This window comes from Lutra lutra, chromosome 3, assembly GCF_902655055.1.
Source record: "Lutra lutra chromosome 3, mLutLut1.2, whole genome shotgun sequence".
Taxonomy (NCBI): Eukaryota; Metazoa; Chordata; class Mammalia; order Carnivora; family Mustelidae; genus Lutra; species Lutra lutra.
The window spans coordinates 28039971-28064690 of NC_062280.1; the positions used below are offsets into that span (position 1 = coordinate 28039971).

At 43.0% G+C, this 24720-nt stretch overlaps 1 long non-coding RNA gene across 2 annotated transcripts in view; it reads right to left on the reverse strand.

Annotated features, from left to right (window-relative positions):
* Nucleotides 1–9633: 9633 nt before the first annotated feature.
* The window catches only part of LOC125096120 (uncharacterized), a 64471-nt gene continuing 49384 nt past the window's right edge, over nt 9634–24720 (reverse strand). For both annotated transcript variants that reach the window (XR_007126073.1, XR_007126071.1), the window contains 2 exons: nt 13522–14483; nt 9634–10517 (listed from right to left, as the gene is read on the reverse strand). This is a non-coding gene — a long non-coding RNA (uncharacterized LOC125096120). The remainder of the gene's footprint in view (nt 10518–13521; nt 14484–24720) is intronic.

Sequence of the window (24720 nt, forward strand, 5' to 3'; positions counted from 1 at the left end):
GACTGACAGCACCAAATGCTGACAAAGATATGGGGCAACAGGAATCCTCATCATTGCTGGTGAGAATGCAAAATGGAACAGCCACTTTGCAATATAGCGTGGCTGTCTAAATGTACCCTTATACATTCCAGCAGTCACACTCCTTGATATTCACCCAGGGAGGTGGAAACTTGTGTCCACACAAAAGACTGCACACAGATGTTTATAGCACCTTTGTTCATAATTGCCAGAACTCAAAAGAAACCAAGATGGCCTTCAGTAGGTAAATGGATAAATGAACTGTGGTACCTCCAGACAATGGAATATTATTCTGTCTCAAAAGAAATGAGCTATCAAGCCATGAAAAGGATGCATGGAGGCAATTTAAATGCATATTACTATGTGAAAGGAGTCAATATGAAAAAGCTCCATACTGTATGTATGTATGTATGGACCTCAAACATTCATACGACATTCTAGATAAGGCAAAACTATGGAAACAATAAAAAGATCTGCATTTGTTAGGGATGGGAGGGACATGAATAAGCAGAGCACAAAGGATTTTTAGGGCAGTGAAAGTTCTTTGTAAGATATTATAATGGTGGATACATGTCGTTATACTTTTGTCCAAATCCACAGAATGCACAATATCAACACTGAACCCAAAGCTGAACTATGGACTTTGGGTGATTTGAGTGTCAATGTAGGTTCATCCTCAGTAAAGAAATGTGCCTTTCCAGTAAGTGGTATTGACAAGGGGGAGGCTCTGCATGTGTGGGGACAGGAAGTCTATGGAGAATTTCTATGCCTACCTCTCAATTTTTCTATAAGCCTAAAACAACTCTAAAAAAATCAGTGTGTATTAATAGAGAGATAAAGAAGATGTGAGATAGATATATATGTGTGTATAATGGAATTACTCAGCTGCAAAAATAATGAGATTTTTGTCATTTGTGACAACATGCATGAAACTAGAAGGTATTATGCTAAGTGAAATAAGTGAGACAGAGAAAGACAAACTGTATGATTTTCCTTGTGTGTGGAATCTAAAAAACAAGGCAAATGAACACACTAACAAACACAGAAACAGAATCATAAATGCAGAGAACAAACTGGTTGCCAGACAGGAGGGAGATGGGTAAGGGAGGTGGATTAAAAAAGTGAAGAGGATGAAGAGGTAAAAACTTCCAGTTATAAAGGAAGTGAGTCATGGGGACAGTCAATAATACTGTAAGACTGTGCTATGGTGACGGATGGTGACTACATTCATGGTGAGCAGAGTGATGTGTAGCATTGTCAAACCATCATGTTGTATACCTGGCACTAACATAACACTGTATATCAACTATACATCAATAAAAAGTCTTAATTAAAAAAAAAATTTTAAATAACATGCTGAAAAAATAAAGAGACAAAGGAAAAAGAGAACATATAGGTACTATTCTGCATGGCTCATTTTTCTGATCTGAAGAAAAGGAGGCACCTGGGTGGCTCAATCTGTTAAGTGTCTGCCTTCAGCTCAGGTCATGATCCTGGGATCCTGGGATGGAGTCCCACATGGGGCTCCCAGCTCAACTGGGAGTCTGCTTGTCCCTCTCCTTCTGCTCATCCCCCCTGCTCATGCTCTCTCTCCCTCTCTCTCTCTGTCTCTCAAATAAATAAGTAAAATCTTGAAAGAAAGAAAGAGGAAGAAGGAAAGAAAGAAGAAAGAAAGAAAGAAAGAAAGAAAGAAAGAAAGAAAGAAAGAAAGAAAGAAAGAAAAAGAAAGAAAGAAGAAAGACAGAAAAGTGGAGCCCACGAAAACAATGAAATATCCTTAAGTTGGTAGAACTGGAGAAGACAGAGGTGGGGCCAAAGGAAAGACTTCTGTATCATGGTCCAGACTCTGACATGACATTTCTCCAATCCTTGGGTTTTTTTAACTTTAGAACTGCCACATTGATTGAACTGGCTGGCCTCTGATATCCTTTAGTTCTCTGACTTCCTCTGAGATCATGACAATGGGGGCTAACCATGTCTAAAGACCCTTGAAAACCAACATTAAGTGGTTCTGAAGGAAAAGTTTGGTTACAGCCCTACAGTTGAGGCAGGAAACTGAACTAGAGACTGAACTAGATCCAGATAGACATACTTTCCAGGCCAAGACTCAATGCTTCTAGAGGGATTGAGGTTATGTTTCTTCCAAGAAGGTCGGGCACAGCACAGGCCTTCCATAGAGAGTAGAGAGTCTACCTCTAATGGGAGTGACCACTTCTCACTCTTCCCCTATCTTCATCAGCCAAGTCAAATCACAGAGAATAAAAGACCTTAAAACTGCCTCTCTCTTCCTCCTCACATTTCCAGAGATGTCCAGAAAGCAATATAATGTTCTTCCATGGATCTAGAAATTACAGTTCTCATCTTCTTCCCTAGGTGCACAGAAATCTGTTTGGAGCTCTTATCTTCAAAATTTTACAAGGGATCCACAGTGGTGATTCACAATTGTGCTCAATGTGATTTAGTCTCATAAACTGAGAGATTGTCCAGGAGTAAATTGCACAGAGCCTTAGGCCTGATGCAGCCACCCCGTACTTAAACCATCTGGTCTAATCCCCTTGGCTAACAGGCTCTCCTACTCCAGGGAATGCAGGCAGGACTCCCTCCTGTGCAAGTCCCAACATTATCCATGATTTCAGTCTCATCCTAAAGAGGCTTTGAGAGACCATCCTCTTAAACTACAGACATTTAGAACCAATTTATCTTCCCTCATCCAGAGAAACAAAAGCCATCTCTGGCACTTAAAGAAAATATTCTCAAATAATATCACATCAACTGAAGCAAATCCCTTCTATCCACTGCCCTATCCGGGGCCTACCATCCCTGACTGGGGGATCTTTCTGGCACTAGTGAGATGGATCCCCAGTACTTTGACTCAGAATCCCACCCCTGACCCAAGGCAGCAACCTGGGACCTGTATTTTCCAGACGTGGAGTTGACAAGAGAAATTGAGCTATGTTAAGTCCAGGTTACCAGTGGGGGCATGTGAGGTGAGCCCAACTAGTGGCCTCCCCAAGGAGGAGGAGTTTACAAGTCCCCTAGGAGGACTATCTGGTGGCTTCCCTGACGCCAATGCTCTTTTTAAAACTGCTCAGCAAATGCTGGCAGTTTGGAGGGGTCATGTGGCTTCTCAGATCCCTAGTCTGGAGGGTTCATGTCTCATTTATACTTCTTGGAAAGTGTCAGGAGCTATTTCCAAATAGGCAACTGGTGGGGAAAGAGAGATGTCAAGGGCAGCATGATCACAGTCTCTTAGCCTGAGACCTCATGAGGTATGCAGCACGAGGATGTCACTGATGACAGGGGGGCTCCTGGGTGGCTCAGTGAGTTGAGCCTCTGACTTTCACTCAGGTCATGATCTTGGGGTCTTGGGATCAAGCTGCACATAGGGCTCCTTGCTCAGCAGGGAGTCTGCTTCTCCCTCTCCCTCTGCCTTCCCCCCGACCATTCATGCTTGCTCTCTCTCTCTCTCTCTGTCTCAAATAAATAAATAAAATCTTTAAAAAAAAAAAAGGTGGTTCATCTGCCACTTCTTCTGGAACACAGGCTGAGGGAGCATCCAGCCCGCCAACTGTTGAAGCCTCTGGAGGAGCACACCTTCCAGGCAAGCTCTTCAGGAGTCCCCTTTCTTCATCGTGGTACCAGCTCCAAGTTTCCTTTCTGCTCAGGTTCATACAGACTTAATGATGAACTCTCCCTTCAAATGTAATGTGCTATTGTCTCTGGACTGTCTGAGAAGGAATCGAGATTTATAGATCATGGTCAGCTAGGACGGACCAAGCCCAGGATGCCACCTGCAACAGCTGAATTCAGAGCTGTCACAAGGTCCAAAGATCCGATGGTCTACATGCCACTGAGGTGTAGGACCATGGCCAGGGAGAGTGTCTTAGTCCATTCAGGCTGCTGTAACAAATCTCCACAGATGGGATGGCTTGTAAACAACCAGCAGGGATTGCTCAGAGTTCTGAAGACTCAAAGTCCAAGATCAAGATCCTGACATGGTCAGGTTCGGATGAAGATCCTTCTCCAGGTTACAGACCACTGACTTCTTGTGGTGGCCTCACAGGGTAGAAGCAGCAAGGGAGCTCTCTGGGACCTATTTTTAAGAGCAATAATCCCATTCATGAGGGCTTCACCCTGTGACCTAATCACCTCCCAAAGGCCCGACTTTATAATACAATCACATTGGGCATTAGGATTTCAACATATGAATTTTGAGGGACACAAACATTCATCATGGTAGGTGAATAATTAAAGATGGAGGATTGGAGCCCAATCTAGGAAATATAGTTACCAAGCACACCAAAGGGCAAACATTTTATTTACACAGATATTTAGCCCTTACAATAAATCTATGGAGCAGGAATTAGGACATGTCAGGAAACATGTTGAAATGGGTTAAGAAGTTTGCCCAAGGTCACAGCTAATGAGTGTCAGAGACTCGATCTGACCCCAGGACGGTATGTCCCAAAGCCCATGGTCTTCTCCTGACATCAGTAAAGCTGACTTCCAGGAACACCACAGTGAGAAGGTGAGTTCTCAGGGTTCTGCAGCATTCAGAGGGTGTATGCTATAAAGTCTAAAAGGAAGATCTACATTGGATGGGAGAGTAGATCAGAGGTTCTCAGACAGGGATGATTTTACTGTTCTCTTCCCAAGGAGATGTTTAGCAACATCTGGGGACATTTTCAATTGTCATGGCTTGGGAGATGCTACTGGCAGCTAGTGCAGAAAGCCCAGAGATTCTGTTAAACATCATGTTGTGCTCAGGAAAGCCCCTGCAATACAGAATTATCTGGTCCAAAATGTCAGTAGTATGGAGGATAAGAAACTCTAGGCAAGGTGATCATAGGTGTCTTCCAACTCCAGAACTAAATGAGGGTCCTTAATTTTCTTTCCATCTAGCTTCATAGATGGAATTGAATTCCGTAATTTTGCATTTTTCAAGGCAAAGCCAGGGAGGGGACAAGAATACCATACCCATATCATCAGACCCATTTAAACCCTGAGTTTCTGGCATGCCCAAGGCCCCAAAGAAATGTAAAAATATTCCCTCTACCTCCTAAAGACTTGGCCATTAAGTGCCCTCAGTGAATCTGCACCCCTGTGAAATCCAGCTAGGTAGAACTTCACAGGGGCTTCATATGGGCAATAGGGGATTCTAGAAAAATCCAGAGGTGAGAGTGGAAAGGAGTAGAGACCCACCAGCTCAGTTCAATCCATCATTTCAATGAATGCCCAATTGGTAAAAGCTAATTCTCTGGAAGGCCGATTTGCTGAGAGCAAATTCCCAGAAAGCCAGTTCTTAGAAAGATAAATTTGCCAAATTACCAATTCACTAATTTTTCCAAATTCACATGTTATGATGCTTCATGGAAATGTTTATCCCCTGAATTCCAGTGTGAAATAGGGCAATCTCTTTGGCATATTATAATTTTTAAGTGGAAATTTTTAAGTGGAAATTATTCCACTTAAAGTGGAAATTATTCCACTTAAAAATTATAATATTATTATGATTTCTTTTGAATGGTTTTGCTATGGAATTGAATTTTAAATTATGCATTAATGACATCTGAAATTCTGCTTTTTTTTCTTGCTGTTTAAAGTTAACTTATTTTCATTTTAGTTTAATTAAGATTTTACTTTGACTTGCCAGCGGTTTGTAGAAAGGTGCAAGAAGAAAAGGCACACCAAAACAGTGGAAGGGCTTTGAAAATGACCAGAAGAGATTTGTCACACTAGTCATGTGTCAAAAACCAGGCCTATAGTCAAGGAAGAATCAATTCAGAAGCAACAAAGCAATCATTTTGCACTTTAAAATGTGGCCACTAAGGACTGGAAATAATAAATCAAGGTAGATTGGCTTATCTGCAAAATACAAAAATACAAGATTGGCAAAAACCCAAAGTGGCATTTAAAAGTATCTTTCTAGGGGTGTCTGGGTGGCTCAGATAGTGGAGCGTCTGATTCTTGGTTTCTGCCCAGGTCATGATCTCATGAGTCATGGGTTCTAGTCCAGCATCAACCTCCATGCTCAGCAGGGAGTGTGCCTGAGATTTTCTCTCTCCCTCTCCCTCTGTCCCTCCCACTTGTGTGTTCTCTCACTCACTCTCTCATTTTCTCTCTTTCTAAATTAATAATAAATCTTTATTTTTTTAATTATGTTAAGTTGGCCACCATACAGTACATCATTAGTTTTTGATGTAGTGTTCAATGATTCATTAGTTGTGTATAACACTCTGTGGTATTTACCCCAAAGATACAGATACAGTGAAAAATAAGAGGCACAGACACCCCAATGTTCATAGCAGCAATGTCCAGAGTAAGTAAATCTTTAATAAAATAATAAAATAATATAAAAATATCTTTTGAGTTGCTTAGCTGATTTGCCAAAAAGGGACAATGTTACTTATCATAAGACACGGTTTATTTCTGTATAGAACAGCCATAAAATCAAGAGACTTGTTTTTCCTTATGTGTGGTGAATTTTTTTTAACCACTGCTAAATTCTATTATGCCACAATGTTATTTTCCATTTCTCTAAACATCAAGCACTTTTCAGTGATGTTCACATATTCCTTAATTTTTATACTCCTGGCAATTTGACACTTATATTTATTCTATTTATATTCAAAAGCACTCAAAAATATTTAAAGCATTAAATTTAAATTTAAACTAAATCTTCAATATCAAAAAAATCCAAAATTTAATTTGAAATTAGGAAGCATGCAAGATGAATCAGTTTTAAACTAAATTAAACTAGAATTTATATTCCAAAGCATACAAAGAAAATCAAAAGTAGCCATTAGTTAAAACAGTTACACATAAATATTAGCATAAACTGAAAAGTTCCCATGTGAAATGCTGAAATAGCATTACTAATTATAAAATATGCTTCTTTATGTAGCATCAGTTGTAGCAAAAATGAGACATTTATATTAATTTTAAGACATTCCCATTAAAGTAGCTAAACATTCTAGTCAAATATTACACACTATCCAGTTTGGTAAATTTGGTACATTAGTCAATAGGTGAAATTGATCATTTGGAAAATTGTCCTTCTAATAATTTCTTTTCAGGGAATTTGACTCAGACTCAAGAACATGTAAAAGTGGGAAAAGGGAGTAAGTTTCAGGGTGAAGGCCTCAGGGTAACGGGGCAGGCTGTGATTTTTCTCTTCTCCTTAGAGGCTGAAATCTGCCTTGGGGGTGAGGGCCAGGGAGCTGAGTCACCCCAATAACTTGCACTCCTAGTGGACTGCAGTGCTGATGCCTACGCAAAGATCCAGACGCTTAAGACATGTTCCCATCTCACAAAACAAGCCTCTTCCTTGTGAAGGAAACCTAATGCATTAATTATTCAAAACTACTATGCTTCACTGATATAAGTGATCATTACTATGTAACCCACGTCTATACAGCCTAAAATTATTCTAGAACTTACCACTGCCCCACGCCAATAGCCCTGTTAGACAAAAAGAGTGATACCTTACCATAATTTCTTCTTTACTAGTGGGAAAGCTCCAGTGCTGAGAGACTAGGTGACCTATTCAAATTCACACCACTTATCAGTGGCAGATCTTAGAGGTTATTTATCTGTGCTGCCCAAGCTGGTAGCCACTTTCCACACAATGAAGTGTCAGTTAATTGAAACTGAGAAAATTTATAAGTCACTTCCTTGGACTCACCAGCCACATTTTGAGTGTTCAATACCCACAGTGGCTAGAGGCTACCATATTAGCAGGCTCAGATAAAGGGCACTTCTACCACCATGGAAAGTTCTATAGAAGAGCACAAAATCTTTGCACTCCAGAGAAGCAGCAGAAGCATCACCTAGGAGCTTATTAGAAATGCAGAATCTGGGGTGCCTGGGAGGCTCAGTGGGTTAAGCTTCTGCCTTCAGCTCAGGTCATGATCTCAGGGTCCTGGGATCCAGCCCTGCATGGGGCTCTCTGCTCAGCGGGGAGCCTGCTTCCTCCCTCTCTCTCTTCCTGCCTCTCTGCCTACTTGTGATCTCTCTCTTTCCGTCAAATAAATAAGTAAAATCTTAAAAAAAAAAAAAAGAAAAGAAAAGAAAGGAAGAAAGAAAGAAATGCAGAATCTCAGCCCCCATCCCAAACCTACAGAATCAGAAACTGCATTTTAGCAACATTCCCCAAGAGATTTAGGTAAAGTTTGAGAAGCACTGACCTAAACACCCCCATCTTCTGCTTCATTTTGCTGATGAAAAAATGAAGTGCATAGAGAAGAACTGACACGACCATTGTCATGTACTAGGTTGAGAGTGGAGCTGGGGCCAGGAGCCAAGACTTGGGCATCTGCCACTCAGCCCTTGAGTGGGCACTGGGCCGTGGAGACTATGGTGGCGCCTGGCAACGGAATGGGGAAAAGGGTGCCAATGCCTCTGTTCCCACCACAGCAGGAAAGAGGGCAGAGGGCAATGATGTTGGCCCCAAGAAGGAAGGGGGAGGCTGGCAGATCTAAGAGGACCTTGAATGGAGGACCCCTGTCCAAGATGGAAGGTGATACCATAGAGCTGCCAGGCTGAAGAACAGGAGCTGGGGCCTGCTGACTGGCCAGCACTGCAGCCAAAGGAAAGCTGGTGATGCAGTTGTGTCTACAGCAGTGAGAGGAGAGGGAGTCTCCCTTCCTTGGCAGGGGGCTTACCCCCTACTCTGAAGGGCTAGCTTTCCAAGGGGCTGCCAAAAGTTTATCTCCAAGGTCCTCCCCATCCCCAGCAGAGACCCCAGGGCCACCCATTCCCCATCCTTCAGCCTCTTTCAGCACACCTGGAGGTGGCACCTGGTTAACCAGAGAGTCAGCCAGAAAAGTGCACAGGCCAAAACGAGAGATGGGCTCTGCGCTTTGAGCCTCTGGAGACAATGCCCCAAGTCACTGCAGCTTCCTTGGGGAAAACTCCTGGACCTTGTCAGCAGAGTAGAGGGTTGTAGACTAGGATTCAGTCCTAGACTAGACTGGTTATATGACTCCAGAACAGCATTACGCAAGAGAAGTTTCTACAAAAATAGGAACGTTCTCTATCTGTGCTGTCCGACACAGAAGCCAGCAGCCATGCATAGCTGGAGAACATTTGCAATGTGACTGAGGAACCAAGTTTTTAATTTTAGTTCATTTCAATTTAAGTACTTGCATGTGTCTAGTGGTTGCCATATTGAACCACACAGCCCTACACAGGTCTGTCCTCCTCTCTGGGCCTCAGCCTTCTCAGCTGTAAAATGGAAAAGCTGGACCAGGTGGGCTGATTTTGAATATGAACCATAGCCAAGATGACAGAGCTATTTGTTTTCCCTTCGGTCAACATGCCACAGGCAGATAGTACTCACTTTCTCTTCTTTCCTGTGCCACCATGGTGATGAGGAAGAAGATGCCTTCAGGCAAATAAAAGCCTACATATTCTCCATCTCAACACTTTCTGTTAACTTATCTTAAAAGGAAAGTTTAAAAAAACATGTGACAAGTACTTTTTCCTTGGTCTATGTTAGATCTGAAGTGTTCAACCCACAGAGTTTTAATACCTATATGGTGGTTTTATTTTTTTAGCTTATTTTATTTAACGTCAATTAATTAACATAACGTATCACTAGTTTCAGATGTAGAGTTCAGTTATTTATCCATTGCATATAACACCCAGGGCTTTGACAGTCCTCTACTGAGAGGTGGAAGTGTCCCCTCCCCTTAGCTATGAGTGAGTCTGAGACATCTGGGCTAGTAGTGGCTAGCAAAAGGGAGGCTAGGTGATGTCCAAGGCTAGTTGTAAAGGGATGAAGTTCCACTTTCACTGGGGCACTCACTCTTGGAGCCCTGAGTCTCCATGTAAGAATTCCCTCTGTGTCACCAACATGACTAAAAGAAGACATTAGTCGATGCCCCAGGTGACAGCCATCCCAGTCAAGGCACCAGATCTGGGAGTGAAGAGGCCATCTTGGAAGTGGATCCCCCAGCCTGGCTCTTCCAATCTGCAGCCATCTGTGCCATCCCAGCTGAAGCCCGAGACATCATGGAGAAGGAAGAGTCATTCCCAATGTGCCCTCTCTGATTTCTCACTCTCAGAATTGAGAAAGCAAATCCTATGGCACCATGTTTGACGGGTAGTGTGCTCTGAAGTAATAAGCAACAGAACAGAATGTAAGTAGGCGGGAACCCTGTCAGGTAATGTGTAGGTCCTCAGAAGGGGGGAACTCTCCAATGATCAGGTTCAAGCACAGGTCTTAGAACTGGGGTGCTCAGATTTGCACCCAGCTCTGTTCCTCAGTGATTCTAGGGGTGTGAGCAGATTCCTTAGCCTCTTTAGTTTCTTCCACCAAATAGAATTCTGTTTGTGGTGATTAGTAAAAGATGATGCTCAGGAAGACCCTTCAGTGAATGCATCATAAGGAGAGGCAGGGGGTGTGTACGCAGTCAGGTTCCAGAGCTAGTTATGTGGCCACGGACAAAGAGTGTATGAAATGTTTTCTCATGAGATCACGACGATGCAGTCTGGATCTGGAAGATTAGAAACGATGTGAATTTAAGAGGTTAGAAACGCATTTGAGCCAATAGCTCCACTCTGGTGTATGAATTTGCTTCCGTTGCCTGTGAGGTAAAGCAGCTAACTATTTAGAAGACAATAATGATATTGTAATAGAAAAGGAAGGAACACCCAGCCCAGAATGTACTGAAGGATGATGCCTTCAGGCTCTGGGATCCTAGTGGTGGCCTGTGCCTTATTTTATCTCCCATCAAACTTTCTGGCCCAAAAGCTGTCCTCTGAGTGCATCCCCTTCCTCTGAGTTCTCCCCTGAGCTGAGACCTCTATTAGAAATGACCCTCTTTTTCTTCCACCTCTAGCCTAACATCATACCCCTCCCAAGTTGGAAGTTCTTCTTAATATCTGACTTCAGTGACCCATCCTTCTCTCTTGAACACACACACACCTCATCTTTCATCTCAGTTCCATCCTTATAGAAGCTGGAGCATCAATTTCTCAGACATAACGCACTTTCTCTCTGTTCAGTACTGGCCCCTAAGCTACTATTTCTCTCACCACATTTCAGCTGAGAAAATGCCATGCATGGCAGTTAAAGAGGAGAGACAAAGATTAACAGGTGTTTTCCAGAACTGAGCACCAAGCGTGTGGCCTCTGGGCTGCCCTGTGGAGCATCTGCAGCATTGCCCTCCTGAAGGTCCCCCTCCCCTCCTCTTTCAAAGATTAAAATCAACAGGCTCCATTAGCAAGAGCCAACAGTGGGGAGAGGGAGGGAACTTTATCTCTGGAATTCCATCTTCTCAGTGGTCCAGAAAATGTAGAAAGGGCAGGGCACTCCATTTATCTCCCCAGATGGGTCCCTGGTACCTGACACGACCTGGCAGCCCATATTCCTCCTCTGATTTCCCTGTCACCAAAAGCCTGGCAAGTCTAGGAGCCAGTGTGAGGCTCTGGGTGGGATGGCAACAGGGAGAGGGGAGGAGGGCACTCTCGCCCTGGAAGAGGGGGGTGAGCGGCCATTTCTCCTCACTGCCGCTAGAGGGGAGGAGTAAGGGGAAGGGGATGTTGCCATCAGGAATGTAGGGCAGAACAGGAGATGGTCAGCCAAGCCATTTCACCATGACTGATCTCTCAGGATGGACACAGTTTAAGTTAGAAGGAGGGAGGTTTGGTGTAAGACAGAGGGAGGGGCACTTGAGTGTCTTGGTTGATTAAGCATTCAACTTTTAGGTTCAGCTCAGGTCATGATCTCAGGGTCCTGGGATTGAGCCCCAAGTCCAGCTCTGGGCTCAGTTCTGAGTCTGCTTGGAATTCTCTTCCTCTCCCTCTGCCCCTGCCCCCATTCACTGTCTTTCTTTTTCTCTCCATCTATCTCTTCTCTATCCTTCTTCACTCTCTCTCCCTTTTTCTAAAAGAAATAAATCCTAAAGAAACAATAAGATAGATGGGAAGAACAGGGATGATGAGGCTGGTTTCATTCTCCTTCTGGCTTTGACTCGCTCTTGCCCTTACTTTTCTACCTAAAAGGTGGTCTTGCAAAGTGGAAACGGCCCAGCCTCTGGCCCCATGGACTCCAGCTTTGGCACTGTCATCTTGAGTGTGGCATTTAACTTCTCTGGGCCCCACTTTTTCCATCTGTAAATGAAGTGATATGACATCAAGAACAGTGGTGAGAATTCAGCAAGGAAACCCAGATGAAGTGCCCTAGTGAAGTACTGGACTGGTTGAGATGCCCTCTAATTGTCAGTCCCCCACTCCCCGTCCTGCCTCCCACCATCCACCTTTATGATAAAGAACAAACTCTCAGCCAAAAAGAAAGCAGAGAAAAAGCCATGAGCACAGGGGCAGGGTGCTGCAACACTTGTTCAAGGCATGTAATCATCATGAGGTCATAATAGCTTCTATTTATTTTGCACCTGTCCTTGAAGAGCTCTGTCACTCTCAGCCTCTGGATGAGATCAGTCACCTTTGTGAACAGCTGAGTGAGGTCAGGAGAAGAAGCACATGCTATGCCTGGCTCAGGTTGGAGGGCTCAGCCCAGGAAGTGATCTGCCCAATGCTGTTTGGATAGAACAGAGATGGAACTGAAGCCAGCACATCGTGGATCACTGTTCTGTAATCACCAAGGGTCTCATGGTGTTCTTCTGCCTCCAGAGCAAGAACAGGGTTGTGTCCACTCTTTTCCACTCCCTCGGGCCATACCAAGTATGATGATCCAGGGTTCCACGGCCTTGCAAAAAACGTCTAGCTCTCAAAGCTCCATATAGCTAGTGAGTCACAGAGTTTTAGGGAGAATGTGCCCCAAGGCAGAAGCTCTCCAGGGATGCAATTTTCATCCACCCAAGAACTACTTCCCTCCAGCATAGATGTTAGAGAATGACATTCAAGTGGAATGCCCAAGTTCCTATAAAAGAATTATTACTAAGTAAGAGTGGATGATGATAATTAATTACCCCCCATTAAAGAGAAAGTCCCTACGGCAAAAGTATCAAAGGCGATGTTTTACTGAGTTGGCAATTTCTTTGGCTCTGGAACAAGATGACTCCTTAGTCTGCATCTTTAGTCTGTTCTTTTCTCTCACATTCTGACTTGAAGAATATGCATTTTGACTTTAGAAAATTTCTTTTAATTCCCACCTTTCTCCTCATCCCTGATCCAGTAATCATTATTATTAAAACTTCACACCAGGGCCACAGACATATTTTATAACAATCCTTTGATGGATTAATTCACAGTTACTCTCCTTCTTTACTAAAGTCTAATCAAAGAAAATGCACTTAGAGTGGAAAAAAAAATCTCCCTGCCAGCCAACAGGAGAAGACCATAGAAAAGAGACATCCAAAAGGATGATAACATCTATCTCCTCCTCCACAAATATGCTAATGGGGGAGGAGTGGACAGAGCAAGAAGGTATGCTATAATCCCAGAAGAATACAAGGGACCAATCCAGATTTCCTCCAAATCCTGTCCTATGTCTGACTCTATGGGGTGTATATCCATGTTTCTTAGAAACATACTTACTTCATGATTCTTGGGCCAGAATCTGAATCAGCTGTCCTGTGACTAGTAAGAAAGTTCTCTGCCTACTGGATGAACTTGACCATGGAGAGAACATCCTGAGAATCTCGTGTGACTAATTTGGGAAGGAATCTTGAAATATCCATGTATAGCAAAAAGAGTACAGAAGATAGGGAGTCTGGAGCTGAGAAGTCTCTGCACTTCCTGGCCTTGTCACCGGGAGGCTCTCTGTAAGTCAGGCTCCTTATCTATAAGAGCAAGAGAAGAATTCTTATCTGATGGGTTCTTGAGGAGTTGGAGGAGGTCCTTGATGTGGTCCGGTACCTAGCTCAGTTCCTGAGTATGTGCTTTCCATCATGTTATATAATTGCCATCTTGGGAGGATGGGAGCAGGACCATGAAAGAGGTGAAATGCCACTATACATGCCAGCTCCCAGAAGACTGTCTGGACCTTTATAAGTACATAGTAAACATTTGTTGACTGAATCAATGCAGTCAGATCCACTGGTTGTGCCTATGTAGCCAGAATATTGGTAGATTCAGTAAGAGCTCCCTGGACATTGAGGAAGTTACTTTCCAATCATCAAGCTGCAGGGACCTCAGCAATCCAGAGATGTCCTTTAGGGATTGGTTAGTACTCCAGGCTCCCACAAAGGATGCTTGTGAAAACTTGTGGAGACTGTGCAAGACTAGGCAGAAACAGGCTTCCATCAGCCTATTCTGAAGAATAGCTGTTGCTTGCTAGAATACTTTTCCTGGAAACAACTAGCCTAACACCAACCTATTAGGATAATTATTGCTGGTGGTTGGCACAGGCCAACTCCTAACCTTGGTGTCTTAACACAACAAAAATTAAATTTTCACTGACTAGCAGTCCAAGGTGGCTTGGTAGGAGTTTTCCTTCAACCAATAACTCAGGGATCTAGTTGCTTATCCATATCAGCATATTGCTTTCGAAGTTGCCCCTGAAAAGGAAAAGGAGATGGAGATGGCACAGTGGTTCTTCACCGCATTGGCCCAGAAGTAGCATACATCATTTCTGATAATAGTCATTGGATCCCTTCCCTCTACCATATAATGCTTTAACTGGAGGGACAAAAGGAGGCTTTTAGGCAAGATACTCAAACACAGGAGCCAGGGTTCAGACCTTGGGAAACATTTTCTACTTTGTTGATTACTCATCTTTTCTCTTCTAATTCTGATGAGTGAGTTTCAGAGGGGATTACTGAGGCAACTGTAGTGGTGTCTTTGTAGCTGGTTCGCTCCCCAGTGACTCAGTTGAGGGTAAAGGTCATGGAAAACCTGGCACCCTTGTCCTCTCACTAATCTCCTGGAGAAGATAGATCCTCCCTTTCTGGAATGTATGAAGGCCGCCAGTCACAATGTTAATTCTACCAGCAGCGGGGGCTGCTCCCCAAGAGTCTGACAGCCCAAGAGGTCTTCATAACTGTTTGGGGGGGGGGCAGCGCCTGCAGGTGAACCCCAACTCCTCTGGACCAGCCAGCCCAGGACTCTCTGCAAGAGAGATTAAAGCTAGCCTGAGGCTTATAGGGGAAGGGAACATATACACAGTTTGAGGCCCTGGAGGCTAAAAAGCTAGGCTTATATATTTCAGGCTACAGCTTTGCCAAGTTTTTCCCCAAGCACAAGGCTATGGAAATTCTGAATTGTCCAGTCACTGGCTGTGGTCCAAGCCACACTTCCCTTTACCTTCCCAATGCTCCCTTAACTATCGCAACTCCCTGACTGCCTCTGGGAGTCCCAGCATTTTCCCCCAGCAAACACATTGACAGTCCTATAAAAACTGAATGCAAGGAGAAGAAAAGGAGAGACCAGGCTTATTAAACCACCCGCCCCGCCGCCCCACCTCGGCTAGCTGCGTGGATTCTTTTAAGTCCACTGTTGGATTTCTTTGAGGTCTCAGTACGTGCTGATTTGCATGGCTGGCTTAGCGGATAGGGGAAGGAGGTAAGACAAGCTTTGCACTGGATAAATAAAAAGCTCTTTGTTAATTAAGGAGCCACCGACAAGGCCATGGCCTATGTCAGACAGCCTACACAGAAGATTGGATTCTTCTGGAAGAAAATAAAGAAACAGAGAAACTGCCCCCTCCACACTGCATAACTTTGTTCAAGGGCTGCTAAGTTATTCTCTGCTACTATATCAGCTATGAGAGCCCTGCAAAACATGCTGGGGTTAAAATAGATCTCGAGCACCCCACCCCCAGCTTAGAAAGAAAAGGATGTGTTAAGTTATCTAAAACAGTTCATCTCCCATCTTCTCTCTGAAAAAGAACATAAATCACTAATTTTTTTATTTTTTTTTTTGCCTTTTTTTAAATTTTATTTTTTATAAACATATAATATATTTTTATCCCCAGGGGTACAGGTCTGTGAATCGCCAGGTTTGCACACTCCACAGCACTCACCATAGCATATACCCTCCCCAATGTCCATAACCCCACCACCCTCTCCCAAACCCCCTCCGCCCAGCAACCCTCAGTTTGTTTTGTAAGATTAAGAGTGACTTATGGTTTGTCTCCCTCTCAATCCCATCTTGTTTCATTTACTCTTCTCCTACCCCCTTAACCTCCCATGTTGCATCTCCTCTCCCTCATATTAGGGAGATCATATGATAGTTGTCTTTCTCCGATTGACTTATTTCGCTAAGCATGATACCCTCTAGTTCCATCCACGTCGTCACAAATGGCAAGATTTCATTTCTGTTGATGGTTGCATAGTATTCCATTGTGTATATATACCACATCTTCTTTATCCATTCGTCTGTTGATGGACATCTAGGTTCTCTCCATAGTTTGGCTATTATAGACATTGCTGCTATAAACATTCGGGTGCACGTGCCCCTTCGGATCACTACGTTTGTATCTTTAAGGTAAATACCCAGCAGTGCAATTGCTGGGTCATAGGGTAGTTCTATTTTCAACATTTTGAGGAACCTCCATGTTGTTTTCCAGAGTGGTTGCACCAGCTTGCATTCCCACCAACAGTGTGGGAGGGTTCCCCTTACTCCACATCCTCGCCAGCATCTGTCATTTCCTGACTTGTTAATTTTAGCCATTCTGACTGGTGTAAGGTGATATCTCATTGTGGTTTTGATTTGTATTTCCCTGATGCCGAGTGATATGGAGCACTTTTTCATGTGTCTGTTTGCCATCTGGATGTCTTCTTTCCAGAAATGTCTGTTCATGTCCTCTGCCCATTTCTTGATTGGATTATTTGTTCTTTGGGTGTTGAGTTTGCTAAGTTCTTTATAGATTTTGGACACTAGCGCTTTATCTGATATGTTGTTTGCGAATATCTTCTCCCATTCTGTCAGTTGTCTTTTGGTTTTGTTAACTGTTTCCTTTGCTGTGCAAAAGTTTTGATCTTGATAAAATCCCAATAGTTCATTTTTGCCCTTGCTTCCCTTGCCTTTGGCGATGTTCCTAGGATGATGTTGCTGCGGCTCAGGTCGAAGAGGTTGCTGCCTGTGTTCTCCTCAAGGATTTTGATGCATTCCTTTCTCACATCGAGATCCTTCATTCATTTTGAGTCTATTTTCGTGTGTGGTGTAAGGAAATGATCCAATTTCATTTTTCTGCATGTGGCTGTCCAATTTTCCCAACACCATTTATTGAAGAGGCTGTCTTTTTTCCATTGGACATTCTTTCCTGCTTTGTCAAAGATTAGTTGACCATAGAGTAGAGGGTCTATTTCTGGGCTCTCTATTCTGTTCCATTGATCTATGTGTCTGTTTTTGTAGCAGTACCATGCTGTCTTGATGAAGACAGATTTGTAATAGAGCTTGAAGTCCGGAATTGTGATGCCACCAACTTTGGCCTTCTTTTTCAATATTCCTTTGGCTATTCGAGGTCTTTTCTGGTTCCATATAAATTTTAGGATTATTTGTTCCATTTCTTTGAAAAAAATGGATGGTACCTTGATAGGAATTGCATTAAATGTGTAGATTGCTTTAGGTAGCATAGACATTTTCACAATATTTATTCTTCCAATCCAGGAGCATGGAACATTTTTCCATTTCTTTGTGTCTTCCTCAATTTCTTTATGAGTACTTTACAGTTTTCTGTGTATAGATTCTTAGTCTCTTTGGTTAGGTTTATTCCTAGGTATCTTATAGATTTGGGTGCAATTGTAAATGGGATGGACTCCTTAATTTCTCTTTCTTCTGTCTTGTTATTGGTGTAGAGAAATGCAACTGGTTTCTGTGCATTGATTTTATATCCTGACACTTTACTGAATTCCTGTACAAGTTCTAGCAGTTTTGGAGTGCAGTCTTTTGGGTTTTCCACATATAGTATCATATCATCTGTGAAGAGTGATAGCTTGACTTCTTCTTTGCCAATTTGGATGCCTTTAATTTCCTTTTGTTGTCTGATTGCTGAGGCTAGGACTTCTAGTACTATGTTGAATAGCAGTGGTGATAACGGACATCCCTGCCGTGTTCCTGACCTTAGCGGAAAAGCTTTCAGTTTTTCTCCATTGAGAATGATATTTGCGGTGGGTTTTTCATAGATGGCTTTGATAATATTGAGGTATGTGCTGTCTAGCCCTACACTTTGAAGAGTTTTGATCAGGAAGGGATGCTGTACTTTGTCAAATGCTTTTTCAGCATCTATGGAGAGTATCATATGGTTCTTGTTCTTTCTTTTATTAATGTGTTGTATCACATTGATTGATTTGCGGATGTTGAACCAACCTTGCAGCCCTGGAATAAATCCCACTTGGTCGTGGTGAATAATCCTTTTAATGTACTGTTGAATCCTATTGGCTAGTATTTTGGCGAGAATTTTTGCATCTGTGTTCATCAAGGATATTGGTCTGTAGTTCTCTTTTTTGTTGGGATCCTTGTCTGGTTTTGGGATCAAGGTGATGCTGGCCTCATAAAATGAGTTTGGAAGCTTTCCTTCCATTTCTATTTTTTGGAACAGTTTCAGGAGAATAGGAATTAGTTCTTCTTTAAATGTTTGGTAGAATTCCCCCGGGAAGCCATCTGGCCCTGGGCTTTTGTTTGTTTGGAGATTTTTGATGACTGTTTCAATCTCCTTACTGGTTATGGGTCTGTTCAGGCTTTCTATTTCTTCCTGGTTCAGTTGTGGTAGTTTATATGTCTCTAGGATTGCATCCATTTCTTCCAGATTGTCAAATTTGTGGCGTAGAGTTGCTCATAGTATGTTCTTATAATTGTCTGTATTTCTTTGGTGTTCATTGTGATCTCTCCTCTTTCATTCATGATTTTATTTATTTGGGTCCTTTCTCTTTTCTTTTTGATAAGTCTGGCCAGGGGTTTATCAATCTTATTAATTCTTTCAAAGAACCAGCTCCTAGTTTCATTGATTTGTTCTATTGTTTTTTGGGTTTCTATTTCATTGATTTCTGCTCTGATCTTTATGATTTCTCTTCTCCTGCTGGGTTTAGGGTTTCTTTCTTGTTCTTTCTCCAGCTCCTTTAGGTGTAGGGTTAGGTTGTGTACCTGAGACCTTTCTTGTTTCTTGGGAAAGGCTTGTACCGCTATATATTTTCCTCTCAGCACTGCCTTTGTTGTGTCCCACAGATTCTGAACCGTTGTGTTTTCATTATCATTTGTTTCCATGAATTTTTTCAATTCTTCTTTAATTTCCTGGTTGACCCATTCATTCTTTAGAAGGATGCTGTTTAGTCTCCATGTATTTGGGTTCTTTCCAAATTTCCTCTTGTGATTGAGTTCTAGCTTCAGAGCATTGTGGTCTGAAAATATGCAGGGAATGATTCCAATCTTTTAATAACGGTTGAGACCTGATTTAGGACCAAGAATGTGATCTATTCTGGAGAATGTTCCATGTGCACTAGAGAAGAATGTGTATTCTGTTGCTTTGGGATGAAATGTTCTGAATATATCTGTGATGTCCATCTGGTCCAGTGTGTCATTTAAGGCCTTGATTTCCTTGTTGATCTTTTGCTTGGATGGTCTGTCCATTTCAGTGAGGGGAGTGTTAAAGTCCCCCACTATTATTGTATTATTGTCGATGTGTCTCTTTGATTTTGTTATTAATTGGTTTATATAGTTGGCTGCTCCCACGTTAGGCACATAGATATTTAAAATTGTTAGATCTTCTTGTTGGACAGTTCCTTTGAATATGATATAGTGTCCTTCCTCATTTCTTATTATAGTCTTTGGCTTAAAATCTAATTGATCTGATATAAGGATTGCCACTCCTGCTTTCTTCTCATGTCCATTAGCATGGTAATTTCTTTTCCACCCCCTCACTTTAAATCTGGAGGTGTCTTCGGGTTTAAGATGAGTTTCTTGTAGTCAACATATAGATGGGTTTTGTTTTTTTATCCATTCTGATACCCGGTGTCTTTTGATTGGGGCATTTAGCCCATTAACATTCAGGGTAAGTATTGAGAGATATGAATTTAGTGCCATTGTATTGCCTGTAAGGTGACTGTTATTGTATATTGTCTCTGTTCCTTTCTGATCTACTACTTTTAGGGTCTCTCTTTGCTTAGAGGACCCCTTTCAATATTTCCTGTAGAGCTGGTTTGGTATTTGCAAATTCTTTCAGTTTTTGTTTGTCCTGGAAGCTTTTAATCTCTCCTTCTATTTTCAATGACAGCCTAGCTGGATATAGTATTCTTGGCTGCATTTTTTTCTCATTTAGTACTCTGAATATATCATGCCAGCTCTTTCTGGCCTGCCAGGTCTCTGTGGATAAGTCTGCTGCCAATCTAATATTTTTACCATTGTACGTTACAGACTTCTTTTCCCGGGCTGCTTTCAGGATCTTCTCTTTGTCACTAAGACTTGTCAATTTTACTATTAGGTGACGGGGTGTGGACCTATTCTTATTGATTTTGAGGGGGGTTCTCGGAACCTCCTGGATTTTGATGTTTGTTCCCTTTGCCATATTGGGGAAATTCTCTCCAATAATTCTCTCCAATATACCTTCTGCTCCCCTCTCTGTTTCCTCTTCTTCTGGAATCCCAATTATTCTAATGTTGTTTCATCTTATGGTGTCACTTATCTCTCGAATTCTCCCCTCGTGGTCGAGTAGCTGTTTGTCCCTCTTTTGCTCAGCTTCTTTATTCTCTGTCATTTGGTCTTCTATATCGCTAATTCTTTCTTCTGCCTCATTTACCCTAGCAGTGAGAGCCTCCATTTTTGATTGCACCTCATTAATAGTTTTTTTGATTTCAACTTGGTTAGATTTTAGTTCTTTTATTTCTCCAGAAAGGGCTTTTATATCTCCTGAGAGGGTTTCTCTAATATCTTCCATGCCTTTTTCCAGCCCGGCTAGAACCTTGAGAATCATCATTCTGAACTCTAGATCTGACATATTACCAATGTCTATATTGATTAGGTCCCTAGCCTTTGGTACTGCCTCTTGTTCTTTTTTTTTTTTTGTGGTGAATTTTTCTGCCTTGTCATTTTTTCCAGATAAGAGTATATGAAGGAGCAAGTAAAATACTAGAAGGATGTCAACAACCCCAGGAAAATATGCTTTAGCCAAATCAGAAGAGATCCCAAATTGTGAGGGGGGAGAAAGGGGATAAAAAGAGGTTCAGAAAGAAAGAAAAAAGAAACAAAAAAGAAACAATTAAAAAACAGAAAACCAATAAAGAAAAAATATAAAAAGGAAAAAATATATATATATTAGATAAACTAGTAAAAAACGTTAAAAAAGAAAAGGGCAAAAGTTAAAAAAAAATAGCAGAAGAAGAGAAAAAAAATTGAAAAAGAAAAAAAAATTAAATTAACTGCAAGGTAAAGAATCATGGGGAGAAAGCCGTGAGTTCCCTGCTTTGCTTTCTCCTCCTCTGGAATTCTGCTGCTCTCCTTGGTATTGAAACTGCACTCCTTGGTAGGTGAACTTGGTCCTGGCTGTGTTTCTTGTTGATCTTCTGGGGGAGGGGGCTGTTGTAGTGATTCTCAAGTGTCTTTGCCCCAGGCGGAGTTGCACCGCCCTTACCCGGGGTGGGTCTGAGTAATCCGATCCATCGGGTTTGCTTTCAGGAGCTTTTGTTCCCTGAGCGCTTTCCATAGAGTTCCAGAGGGTGGGAATGAAGATGGCGGCCTCCCGGTCTCCGGCCGGCCCGGAGGAGCCAAGAGCCCGGGGCCCCACTCCTCAGTGCGCCCTCAGAGAACAGCGCCCAATTACTCCTGTCACCCTGGCCTCCGGCTGCGCTCCGAGCTCACCGAGCCTGTGACCGGTTCAAGGTAACCCCGAGCTGTGAGCTCACTCCTCGGCTCTGTCTCTGTAGACGGCTTCCCTGTTCTAATACCTGTAAGCTCTGCGACACTCAGACACCCCGATCCTTCTGTGACCCTGCGAGACCTGAGGCCATGCTGACCCCGCATGGGCTTCACCCCAGTTAAGACTCTGGAGCGATGTCCCTCAGCAGAACAGACTTTTAAAAGTCCTGATTTTGTGATCCGTTGCTCCGCCGCTTGCTGGAAGCAGGCCCCTCCCCCCGTGGTCTATCTTCCCGTCACTTTGGATTCACTTCTCCGCCAGTCCTACCTTTCAGAAAGTGGTTGATTTTCTGTTTCTAGAATTGCTGTTCTTCTTCTCTTCGATCTCCCATTGGATTTGTGGGTGTTTGCAATCTTTAGATAAGCTATCTAGCTAATCTCCCGCTACCTGAAGTAGTCTCAGCCTGCTACTTCTCTGCCATCTTGACTCCTCCTCCCTAAATCACTAATTTTTCTATACAGACTTTTTATGTTCTCCTGGTGTGTCCAAACAGACTAATCTGAATGCAGGATGTAATAAGCCACCCAAGTTGGCCTGAGAATGTTGAGTGGAAAAAGGAAATCAGATGATTTGCCCAATGTCTTGGACCCACAAGATCTTACAAATGGCTAGCCTTCCATAAGGGCAATTTCTGGCCTGACCTGCCAAAAGCTCTCTGCATGCCAATGCTTAGACCAAGGACCGGGCACCTGGCAGCAACCTCCTCTCCATTCCCTCTCCCTTCCTGAGCCAGCCTCACGTGAGTTTCTGAAGCCAAGAGTCTAAGGTCAAACTTTCAGGCCTGCCTCTCTCATGGACAGGTCACAAAACCTGTGTTCATTCCAAAGATAATAAGAGGATTAAATGTGACCATGTATTGTGCCTCCTACACTCTAGGTGTTCAGTAAATCACACATAAATAATAGTGTGGTAAGATGACATTGTTGCTCTTCTCTTTATCTCCTCCAGCTCTTGCTTCACTTCTCTGGTAGAGAGCCAATCTACTCCAAAGGGAACTGAGCCATTTCCAGGCAATATAAGTTGGGCTGATCAAACTTTCCAAGAGATGTGAATAGGGCCGAAAGGAATACAACAGCGTGAAGTCACTACAAGCTCAAAGGAATGCCCTGACTTCCTAAGAGTTTACCTATCCTGGGCCTCTTTATACTTATTATAGGGGGCCACCCCTGCACTCACTCTTCCCTTCTGTGATCTCACTGGATCACGCCAGCAGCTCTGCTGCATATTCTGTGCCCTCACTGCTGCACTGCTTACAGGCTTTCCTCTCAGACTCAGCCACTCTTCCCACTATAAAAACCTCTTAGAGCCTCCCTAACCTCCAGATGGATCACAGAGTCTCTGATCTTTGGGAAGACACCATGTAACAAGCCTGGATTTGAATCCTGATTCAATCACTCATTAGTGATTACTTGCCACTAATCCTTAAGCACGTAGTTTTCACAACTGGGAACTGGAAACAATAATGTCTTCTACATGAGGATCCCAAGAGTGTTAGAACCTCATCAGAACACTACCTAACAACTCAGCCAGCAGTAACCACCTCCTTTAGTCAGGGTCTGCTGTGAGTTACACAACTAGACAATTCTCATCTTTGCCTGTTGATGGTCAAAATAACACAGAAGTCTTTCATTCCCAACTTACTGATGTCAAAGTTCAGAGAGATTATTTAATGTGCCCAGTTCACAGGAGGTGGGCGATTGGGGATTTAAATGCAAACCAATCTGACTTCCAAGTCTACCCTGTCTTTTTTTTTTTTTTTTTTTTTTTTTTTTGTCAGAGAGAGAGAGAGAGAGAAAGCACAGGCAGACAGAGTGGCAGGCAGAGGCAGAGCGAGAAGCAGGCTCCCTGACGAGCAAGAAGCCCGATGTGGGACTCAATCCCAGGACACCAGGATCATGACCTGAGCCGAAGGCAGCTGCTTAACCAACTGAGCCACCCAGGCGTCCCAAGTCTGCCCTGTCTTACACAACTTCATGCCTTTCTTAATTTGTCTCTCCAGTAGCCTACCCACCACACATTCTTCTTACCACCATCATTTCCTAGCAAGACACCCTGAGGGCCTTTGCTCTGAAGATTGCATGGCCACTCACCCATGTTCTAAAGAACAAGTGTGTTCAGCCCTCTCCAGGAGACAAAGAGTGGGAACCAAGAAGATGAAATTTAATGGCGATAAACATAAGGTTCCACATTTCCATTCAAACCAAAAGTTACATGAAGAGACTGTAGAGAAACTTGGCTCACACTAGTCAAGGGAGGGGGGCTGTGACAGAGAGAGCAGCTGCCACTTACACTCTGGCTTTAGTTCAGCATGAGGTGCATGGTATATGCTTTATTCCTGACCTCCCCACAATTTCACATGAGCCATGAGATGAAGCTCCTTTAGAAGCAAATGTCTCAGGGCTGTAGGGATAGATACAAAATGTACCTCAGTGGAGGTACTAGTCATGCCCAATGGCCAGGCAGCTTAAGAGTGGTGCTTTCAATTCCCTGCCTCTTTAAAGAAAGTGCCTGACAAGAAAGAAAACATCTGAGAGGGTGAGCATCCAAGGAGGAGCACAAATGCACCCATCAATGTGAGAAATATTTACTGATCCCTTTATAAGTCAGACACTGTTGTATAAGCTGAGGAGACAGCCAAGTCTCTGCCCTGTTGGAGGCCCCAAACATCCCCTTCTTATGTGTGGTTTCCAAGTTTGTAGCTGGTCTGCGGGTCCCTAGCAGCCCCGCCTCTGACTTTCTCTGACCTCATCTCCCACCATTGTTCCCTCTCTGACAGTGCTCCCAGAACATATCTCTTCTTACCTTTCCTTGAAGACACCGATTTCAGGACTTTGCATTTATAGTTACCAAAGCCCACCCCACCCCTTGCAATTTTAAGAGTCTGTTCTTTCATTCCAAGCTTCTTCAAAGATTATGCTGTCTCTCATTTTTTTTAATATTTTTCACTT